The sequence below is a fragment of the Narcine bancroftii genome, chromosome 10, assembly GCF_036971445.1.
Source record: "Narcine bancroftii isolate sNarBan1 chromosome 10, sNarBan1.hap1, whole genome shotgun sequence".
NCBI lineage: Eukaryota > Metazoa > Chordata > Chondrichthyes > Torpediniformes > Narcinidae > Narcine > Narcine bancroftii.
Window position 1 is genome coordinate 107380175 of NC_091478.1, and position 11086 is coordinate 107391260.

At 41.7% G+C, this 11086-nt stretch overlaps 1 protein-coding gene and 1 long non-coding RNA gene across 20 annotated transcripts in view; one reads left to right on the forward strand and one right to left on the reverse strand.

Annotated features, from left to right (window-relative positions):
* The window catches only part of cdh13 (cadherin 13, H-cadherin (heart)), an 813941-nt gene that overhangs the window by 129921 nt on the left and 672934 nt on the right, over positions 1-11086 (reverse strand). The gene's annotated exons all lie outside the window — the stretch shown is intronic.
* LOC138745099 (uncharacterized) overlaps positions 9368-11086 on the forward strand; it is a 29412-nt gene continuing 27693 nt past the window's right edge. For 4 of the 5 annotated variants that reach the window (XR_011346023.1, XR_011346024.1, XR_011346022.1 and 1 more), the window contains exon 1: positions 9368-9415. This is a non-coding gene — a long non-coding RNA (uncharacterized lncRNA). The remainder of the gene's footprint in view (positions 9416-11086) is intronic. The other variant, XR_011346026.1, reaches the window with a different exon arrangement.

Below are 11086 nucleotides of genomic sequence, written 5' to 3' on the forward strand. Positions count from 1 at the left end.
TTTATCTCATGATAGACAAATGTCTGCCTTTATGAATAGTTGGAGGCTTATTAATCACAGGGGCATGATTATATTTGCTGGAAGTTACCAACTGGAACTTAATAATGCTGGTTCCTTTATCCATTAAATTAACTCTACATGATTGCACGAGGGAGGCAGATGAGAAAATGTGATTTAACCCATCCTCGACTAGATGCATCCTAGATAATAGAAAGGTATTTTCTATGTTTAGTATTTAGTCAAGCAGTTTATAAATTTAAACTCGGCTACCTTTTCCGGACTTCACGGCTAATTGTCCCATCACTCATTTAGCGACGATGTTCTTTATGCTGAAAGAACATTGAACCAAGTAGTTACTTGTATTCAGGAAGAGTGCTGAGAGTTTGGGATCAGTGGGAGAGAGATGGAGGAGTTTTGGATGGGAAATGGACAGACAGATGAACAAGCTAACGTGTTTCAGATCTAAAAATAGGATGGCGCAGAAGGACCATGATGAGGGGGTTAAACAGGAAAGTCTACAAATGCTGAGTTGAGTGCAATGTACAAAAATGCTGGAGAAACTCATCTATCCATGCAACATCTTGTCATGAAAGTTCATCCCAAACTCATACAACAGTGCAAGACAGGCAAGGGTGTGCCTGGTCCCCTGACTCTGGCTCCGACGCAGAACATGGACCACTGATGTACGCCGGCTTCAACTTATCGATGGAAATAGAATCAGCTTTTTCATCTTTGCCAATCAGAAAAGCCTTCAGGTGGCTTCGTGAATGGACTGAAGTGGTTTACAAACAGCATCATACTGGAGGAACACAGAAGAACAATGTTGTAAATCATTTGGCACACACTGCAGATGACGCCTGCCATGTAGGAGTGAGTTTCCCTAAGATGATCAACATAATTAGCCGGATCATAAATCATTGTTCTTGGACTTGGATTCATTAACCTGCCTGGCAAGATTAACGTAGAGCCATATACAGTACTAGCTCTGCCACTAAGCAAACAAGATCTCCCTTAACAGCAGTACACACGCCAAGGAGAACCGTGGCTAAATGTTCACCCCAAGTAGATGCATCACCACCTGCTGTGAATGAACCATGGCAGTGAAATCGATGCTAGTAGTTGTATTGAAGGCATTAATGTCACGCCTGGACAGGGTGTCGGCCACAGCATTCTCTTTTCCTTGGATGTGCCAGGTCCGATGAAAATTGTTGGATGAATTCCAAGTGCCGAATCAAGTAGATATGCGTTCTTGTACTATTGATCTGTATAAATGCTGAAAGGACAACATTCCAATCAAAAGTGAAGATGTTTCACTGTGAGATAGATGGGTAAGAGGTTTCGACCAAATACTTTGCATGAGCTGGTGAGAGATGACTGAAAAAAATGCCAGGATTCCAATTACCCACAGCCTTGTTATTCTAACACTGCTCCCACAGCATTGACAGATGCATCTGTGGTAAGAGAGAGCAAGGTATCGGGCTTTTGATGTGAAAGCGTCATGGCATTCGCAGGTGCAGTCTTCACATTGTTGAAAAAATTCGCAGCATCACTTCCCAAAGTTAATGATCTTTTGGACACAGACTTATTGGATCCTTTTAGTAGTTCAGTCAGGGGTAATAGAGATGCTGGCAGGAAATGGCATTAAAATTCCTCACACCTAAAAAAATGTCACAACTGGCCAAACCTAACGGGTATAGGAAATTCTCGAATCTCTCACACTTTTGATTAATCAGGAAAAATACCATGTTGTTTTACTCTATGTCTCAAAAATATAGGATCAGCAGAGCCAAAAATGCATTTTCTGGGATTGATGACAATGCCAAACTCATCAAGCCTCCGAAACAACGAGATTAGGTGGCCCTTGTGCTCCTCTTCATCCATGCTCGCAACCAGAATATCGTCGATGTAAACAAACACAAAATCAAGGCTGCTGAGTACATGGACCGTAAACTGCTGGAATGACTGAGCTATATTCTGTAGATGGAATGGCATTCACAGAAATTCAGAAGTGCTAAAAGGGATCATTACTGCCGTCTTTGCGACATCCAATGGAGGTTTGCTGAAAGGTCTTGTAAATTAGGAATTATGTATTGGTCAGGCACGGTAGAATTGTTCAGGGCAAGGTAATTACCACAAGCCCACCATATGCAACAGTGAAGCCCAGTAGCTGTCTGATCTGTGGACTATGCTCAGCTCTTGCATGTGGTCAAATTCCACTTTCACAATTTTAAGATGGTCCAGGGGTAATCCACATGTCTGTGTTACCACCAGAGGACCCTGAGAATCTATATGGTGGGTGACAATCTTTGGCTTGGCTTCGCAGACGAAGATTTATGGAGGGGGTAAAAAGTCCACGTCAGCTGCAGGCTCGTTTGTGGCTGACAAGTCCGATGCGGGACAGGCAGACACGATTGCAGCGGTTGCAGGGGAAAATTGGTTGGTTAGGGTTGGGTGTTGGGTTTTTCCTCCTTTGCCTTTTGTCAGTGAGGTGGGCTCTGCGGTCTTCTTCAAAGGAGGTTGCTGCCTGCCAAACTGTGAGGCGCCAAGATGACAATAGAATGGGGTCAATTGGCGAGGGAAACATTTGAGCAAGGCTTGGAAAAGCCAGGATCCAGATTGAAGGTTCATCAGATGTCTGAAGACATTGGAGGGACATACAAGAACTGCAGACCACGACACAGCAATTTTTCAAAATCTACCAAAGTAGAAAATGTGACAAGAAACTGAACACTCAAGAGACAGTCTTTGAGGAAAGGAAGGTGGCTGACGTGCCCATGGGCTGCAGTTGCTTCCACTGCCGGGCTTGGTCATTTCCCGGCTGTATTTTGTAGAAGTCACAAGGTGGCCGACAGGACCAGGCAGCAACACCAAATCTTTGATGCTTCCAACAAATACACTGTCTGTTGCCTCTACCATGACCTCGGCGACCACGATGCCAACCAGGTCAACGGAAGGAATTCCATTGCATGCCCAAAGCCTGGACCTGCCTGGTCAATGCTGCCATTTGCTCCTCCAACTCAGTTATCTTCAATTGATAAGGTGTTGGTGCTTCACAAGGTGCAGTAAGTAGTTGTTCCAGCTCCACTTGCTTCTGCTGGCAAGGGGGTGTGGCCAATCCTTCTGTCTTCATTGCGGAGGTTGTAGACATAATGAGGTCAACATGATTCACCAACCTATTGAAGGTGTACATTTGAAAGACAATCACCAAATGCTCTTGACCATGATGAGGTAAACATCAAAGGAACATCTGTTTCCAAAATTTGCCTTCGACAGGGTCTGTTCCAGCTAGCCTGTACCACCGCCTCATTATCTTTGACGGTTGCCCATCACCTAGGCTGTTATCAGCCAGTAATTGGGCAATACGAGTCTCCCTAGATGGCTGAGTACACCATGAATAGCTGCCTTATGCATGTTGCATGGGAGGCTACCATCTAAATCCACTCAGACATCCTCCCCTTCACAGACAATCTGTTCTGGAAGACTCTCCATAAGTAAACCATACTCCTGATTTGTCACACTGAGGGCAGAGAAATGCACTTCAAGGATCATGAACCATGCAGGGGCTTAATTAATAAAGTGTGCTCGGTTGTGGAGGGGGGAAAGCTTTAGTTTGACCTCCCCGACTGCTCCTGTTGGGGTTTCTCCTCATCACTATCCATTATAAACTAGAAGGTGCTGTGAACTGTGAGTTCACAGGGTCATCACTTGTAACTCGTATTGGCAGTGAGAATATTGAACGACCAAAGGAACTGCTCACACGAACCCTCCAAGACTCTCAGATACACTAAGCAATATTTATTCATATGAATACTTTCCTCCATATGTATTGGTGGATCATGCCAACCTCATTATGTCCATGAGCTTACAAACAAATAAAGAATACACTCTCTCATTTCTTTCAGCATGCCGAGAAGTTGACTTTCTTTTGTTATTCACTAGACACAACTTTGCATTCTTCAAGTCACCAAACTCCACCCAGCCAAATTCCTCTAGACTTCTCATTAGCTCACTGCCACACGGGGGATCCTGACATTCACTCTCTCCTCCTCCGGCGTCTGAGATTCATCACCGTACACTGACGAGACTGCAACTGTGTAGTGATTGCACATTGGAACTCTTCACTTTTGCCATCAAAGCCAAATAATTCTTCTGATTCATGGGAAATGGGCAATTTGACCCGAATTGGCCTGACTTTCCAATTGGTCATAATTAGATCACAATATTAAGGACCTCAGGCAATACAGCTGAACAAATGAATGTTTTTGTGTCTAAAGCCGTTTTAAACATTTATCGTTATCCTTGTTTCATGTATTATACAAAAAAAACACATTCAAAAACAAAGTTAATATGTTAGAAATAAGAGAAAGAGTTTACTGTTCTTGGTAGAAAGTCATTGATGCCGTTCTTCTCTTCCGTAGATTATAGCCCGCACTTTGGTTCAGATTTCCAGCATTTGAAGTTTGAGTTTTCAATTCTACCCCAATCCAAATTTTGTCAAATCAAGAGAAGATGTTTCCACATTTGCCGATATATTTAATCCTGAGAGCAAAATATTAAAAGTATTGTCTGATGCAATGACTTAAAAAAGCTCATGGTGAAGTGAACAGATGGCTGGAAGAAAGGTCACAAAAGGACCTGTAACATCATAGCAAAATTTTTGAGGACACCTTCCACCCTGCACACACATCTTTCAGCTGCTCCCGTCGGGAAAGAGAGCCAGGAATATCAGAGCCAGCACCACCAAGCTGAGGAACAGAGTCTTCCCATTGGCAGTGAGAATGCTGAATGACCAAAGGAACTGCTCACATGAACTCTCCGAGACTCTTAGATACACTAAACCAGGGGTGGCCAACCTTATAATTTTCAATTTTTAATTTAGACACACAGCACGGTAAGAGGCCATTTCAGCCCCAGTGTCCATGCCGCCCAATTAACCTACACCCCCAGTATGTATTCGTGGGGTGAAATGGCCTGTTACCGTGGTGTATGTCTAAATTAAAAATTAAAAGGTTGGCCACCCCTGCACTAAATGATATTTATTTACTCTTATCAATATTTGTCCTCCAAATGTATTGTTTGTCTGTATGTATGTGTCTTACATCTGGATGCATGTCTGCATGTTTTGCACTGAGGACTGAAGAACTGTTTTGTACTTGTACAATCAAATGACAACAAACTTGAAGGGATGATTTTTTTTCAATATCATATTTACTCAACATATATAGGATCATAATAGCAAACAGTAGGAAATAACCATAATACGATGTTAACAAATATATGCTGAATGTATATAAAATATATTGCTGTGACATGGAAATCTGATGTTTCACTGACATTAGACAGAGGGATCACCTACGGCTCCTAGAACGCTTCCACCAGCGTTGTCTCCGCTCCATCCTCAACATTCATTGGAGTGACTTCATCTCCAACATCGAAGTACTCGAGATGGCAGAGGCCGACAGCATCGAATCCACGCTGCTGAAGATCAAACTGCGCTGGGTAGGTCACGTCTCCAGAATGGAGGACCATCGCCTTCCCAAGATCCTGTTCTATGGCGAGCTCTCCACTGGCCACCGAGACAGAGGTGCACCAAAGAAGAGGTACAAGGACTGCCTAAAGAAAGCTCTTGGTGCCTGCCACATTGACCACCGCCAGTGGGCTGATATCGCCTCAAACCGTGCATCTTGGTGCCTCACAGTTCGGTGGGCAGCAACCTCCTTTGAAGAAGACCGCAGAGCCCACCTCACTGTCAAAAGACAAAGGAGGAAAAACCCAACACCCAACCCCAACCCACCAATTTTCCCTTGCAACTGCTTCAACCGTGTCTGCCTGTCCCGCATCGGATTTGTCAGACACAAACGAGCCTGCAGCTGACGTGGACTTTACCCCTCCATTAATCTTCGTCCGCGAAGCCAAGCCAAAGAAAAGAGATAGAGGGCATGCTGAGATTCAAAGTTGTATTTCTTTAGGAAAAAAATACTTACAATTTGAGGAGTAAATATTCCTCATTTCTACAAATTTGGACCCTGTACACTAGAATTATGAGGTTAAAATTATAATTTTATTTTTGAATTCTCCTGTCCAGTGAAGTTTTCCCTGAAAGAATAACAAGCTTATGATATTTCTGGGATCCTTGAGTGTCGTCTTTACCTTCAGTAAAAATATTATGTATTTTAGTTATGGGATTAAATTAAGTTTGGGCGGTGAGGTTTTAGAAGGTTTTTTATAGTTTTTAGTTTGAAGTGACTTGACTGAGTAACTAGACAACAAGAAGGGTTGTCCAAAGAGACTGAAAATGATCTGGAAGAACACCAATCACTTTGAAACTATCTATCAGGAGCAAGTGGAAGTTAACCACAAACAGAACCTCATCGACTCACCCTCCCCCGCCCTTTCTCATCAAACAACACCTAGTCCCATCTGTAAATCCTTCATTAGAATCATCTGTCATATCAGAACCCATGGGATGGGTGGGGAACAAAGTCACCCTCAAACCAAAGCACTCTCTTAGAAGAAGCAGGAAAGGGTTTTCAATTTGAACCTTCTACATTGAGTTAAACAAGAAAGTCTGCAGATCCTGGGATCAAGTGCAATACATGTACATGCTAGAGAAACTCAGCAGGTCATGTAGAATCCATAGGAAGTAAAGGGTAAGCAAAGTTTGAGCTTTAGCCCTTCCTTAGGTATCAAAACGTTTGTGTTCTGAACCTATTCCATCCACTGTTCTAGTTTAGCTTCTGGCACCTATCATCAAGGAACAAGATCTAACAATGTTGAAAGCTCAATCCATTCCTTCAATATTGTATTTATGAATTTCTGAATCCCATGAATTCTGAACATTGACGTGCAATTTAGTATTAAATATATTAGCAAGAATACAAATATATATATAAAAAATCAATGAGTTGAACAATCTCCCCATTTCCAACATCTTGTACAAGAAGCAATTTGTGACAACAATTTTCATGTAGAAAGGAGTAGAAATACTGTTTTGCATCCCATTCACTTTTACAGTTCTAAGAATGCCATCCTGCCAGGCATGGTTGTGCAATCTGATACATGTGATTGAAAGGTATTGCTTTCTCTCTGAGCCATTCAATTTATCACTGTCGTTCTTCACAACATATTGTTGAAAAGGTGTAAATAAGTGCCACGGGAAACCCATTCATTTTTTTCTCACCAATAAATTAGTGCTTTTGACAATCAGCACCCTTGCAACTGACACCAATGGAAACGTGAGCAAATTAAGTTTGACATGTTTTTATTGTAAGGACTGAAGATTGCAGTTTGTGAACATTAGCATTCATATCATATTCCTGTCACCTGCCGGCTGGTATTACTGATTTCACATCTGCAGATATTTAGAGGCCAAAGAGCTTTTTTTTTCAAATTCACAGAAGGCTGACAGCAGCCAACTAGATCCACCGAGTGGAATAGAAACAAAAGATAAATATAGACATATGCAGTTCATAAGAAAACAAGTGTCATACTGAAATTAGATTGGAAAACCATCACCAACATTCCAAAACTGTCAAGTTAACCTGATCCAATAAGGGGGGTCAGCTTCAATCACAATCTTGCCACATAATGAATTCCAATCAGAATATTTGACGTGGGTTTCCAACTTCTCCAGTGGGCACAAACCCTGGGAATACACTCAGGTCCTTCACCGTTAACACCAAATAATGCTCACATTTTCCATGAATCTCATCAAAGAATTGTTCAACGGGAAGGTATCAGCATAAGTAACCAGGCACCCAAAGAAAGAACAAGCCCACGCTCAAATGACTGACCAGAGATTTATCTCAGGTCAATAACTATAAAATGCACTTTATAGTGTCATTTGCATATCGCATTCTGCTTCCTTAATTAATTCCATTGACTTGAAATGAATTAACTTTGAAGGCATATCTATGCCACACATTTAACAATACTGAACAGTGATTAATTTCCAGACTCTTTTTGTATATGAAATTAATATGAAAATCATTTAATTCAAGTTTATTGTCATCTGATTTTACATATATACCCTAAACTCAGTATACATAACAATTCAAAATAAATATATAAAAATAATTTCCGGATTTCGGACCACATTCTGTATGGGTCTGGTATGAGATCACCAACACCCCTGAGCATAAAGCTCTCCAAAAGGTAGTGGACACAGCCCAGGACATCACAGGCAAAACCCTCTCCACTGTTGAGTCCATCTGCAGGCAACGCTGCCATCAGAGAGCAGCAGCAATCATCAAAGACCCACACCACCCAGCACACGCTCTGTTCTCACTGTTGCCTTCAGGAAAGAGGTATCGGTGCCTCAAGACTCACACCACCAGGTTCAGGAACGGCTGCTACCCCTCCATCAGAGTCCTCAATGACAAACTCAATCAGGGACTTATTTAAGGACTCTTACTTGTGCACTTTATTGATTTTCTTTTTGCCCTCTCTGTATCCGTTATCAGCTTCCAGTTCTTTGACTTGTTTAAATGTTTTACACTGTGTACAGTTTATTTTTTGCACTACCAATTAGTGGCAAATCTGCTGTGCTTGCAGGAAAAAGGCATCTCAGGTTTGTATGAGATGTCATGCATTGCCCTCTGACAATAAATCTGAAACCTGCAATCTCATTCATACAGTGTTGGACCCAGGCATTGGGCAAGTTTTACAATCAGATGCTTATTCATAATAATTTCATGAAAATGTATTCAAAGCAGTAGAAAATACACCACAGGTCTTTGTGAGGCTTCTTTTTGATGCAGAGAGAAAATAAATAAGAACAGTTGCTTTGTTCCTTGTGATACTCAGGAATTCCACTGCAATTTGAAAACGGGCTTAGGTAATTTCAGGAAATGTAAAAGAGATAAAGGGAATCCTCATGGGGAAGGACATCCACCATTTAGGGAGGAGATGCTGCTTGGCAAATTGACTCTTGCAAATTTCTACAGGTGGACTGTGGAGAGTATTGTGCTGGTTGCATCACTGACTGGTACGGAGGTCCCAATGCACAGGACAGGAAAAGATTACAGAGAGTTGTGAACTTGGCCATTGCTACCATGGGCATTAGTCTACACTCCACTGCGGGGATCTACAAGATGGAATCTCAAGGAAGCAGCTTCTGTCCTCCTTCTTCTCACTGCGACCATCAGGAAGGAGGAACAGAAGCCTGAAGACAAACGCCCATCGGTACAAAAACAGCTTCTTCCCCTTTCGATTATATTTCTGAATGGACAGTGATTCTTATTTTCTCTTCTTTTGAAATAATTTTAAAATTATATAAAACAATGTAATTTATAGCAATTTTGCAGTGTGATGATGTCACAAAACAAATTCTGTGACATGTTCATGACAATAAATTCTTATTCTGGCATAACAAGCGCCAAAAACAAATACAGCCAAAGATTTGATGTGCACACAGGTATGCACATCAGTGGTGGGTATATGGAAGTGTTCTTTATGTTCAAACGTTGCTAGCTAGGCAAAGAAAAAGTGATGTTCTAACAAGTTGAAAGGCCAATTAAGAGATCATTCCAGAGGTACGATGAAGAAACCCACCTTCTTGGTACAGATAAATGCCTCTCAGCCCCTTCAGCAAGAGCCAAGACATGGCCAGCTAAGTCTTGCTTTGGTGTTTTCCTGGGCCTACCACGGTAGACTTTTTGTGACAAGACAAACAAAACTTTGTACAACAGTGAATTCACAGCACATGCCCAGTGACATCTGTACATCAACAAGTCATTGTGCTGGCAACGACTGCTGCCTGTCTCATGCTCTGACCTGAAAATGTTGCTCGAAACCCAAAGTGCTGTGTGCTACTATTAAGGGGGCATTATACAGACTGCTAAACATTTTACAATGTGACAATATCAATAAAACTACACCATTTTACCCACTCAGGAACAAGCTGCATCAATTTTCTCCATGAAAAAAATCCTAAAAGTTAGTACTCTATCGTTAAGCACCTTTATTCTGTCCAGTGCACTAATGGGAAAACTCCCAGTGACCATCCATTTTAATTCCTCATCCATTCCCACATTGACGTGTCTGTCCATGACCACGTGCACGGCCAAACCAAGGCTACTCCCAAAATGGAGGAAAAACACCTAATATTCCATTTGGGCAATCTCCAGTTTCTGTTAGGCCGCTCCTCTCTCTCTCTCTCTCTCTCTCTCTCTCTCTCTCTCTCCCTATCCCTCTGTCTCTTTGTTGCCAGCTCCCCACCCCTTCCCTCTCCATTCAGAGAGCTACACCCTCCCCATCTCTTCCCAGATTTTTCCTTGACTTCCCTTCACCCATATCCACTTCTTCTGTGGTGGCCTGTGCACCTCCTCCTGCCCCTATTCCCTCCTCCCTCCATCTTTTTATTCAGGTCCTGTCTGATTTTTGCACATACCTTGACCAAGGGCTCAGACTGAAACATTGGTTACATCTCTTTGCTTCCTAAGGAGTTTCTCCAGCACTTTTGTGCGTTGCACTTCAATCACAGCATCTGCAGACTTTCCTGTTTAACTGAATTCTATCAAAGAACTGCACTGTTGACCTTTCATCTTCCAAATAACACTGTTATACACATTGTACGATGTACATATGAATTGAAATTCTTAAGTGCTACAGACAAACAGGATCTTCATGAAAATAAGCCACCACAATAGTTAACATTAAATTAAATTGAAAAGAGATATAAATACAAAAGATAAATAGACAAAAATATTCACAGTTACCATATGCAAAAGTAGCATTTCATTAAAATTATGCAGAGAGTCGTCTTGTGGGGTGGGAGCAGTCCATGGGAGAACTTTCACCATAAAAAGTGCAGTTACTCAAGAAGGTATATTAACCCCACCTTCTCCTGGAAAATTAAAGATGGGCAATGTATCTGTGTCTTACCAATGACAGCAAAATGCCAGTATCTGGAATTTAAGCAACCGGCAAAAAAAGAGGAAAATAATACAAAAATAATAAATAAGAATAAAATAATATGTAACAAATACACAAGTTTAAACTTGTAAAAGTAAATGTTCCCTGAAGTAACACATAGACTTTTGGTGAAGATAGGAGCAGATATTCAGCTAGCAGAGGGCTTTGGTCA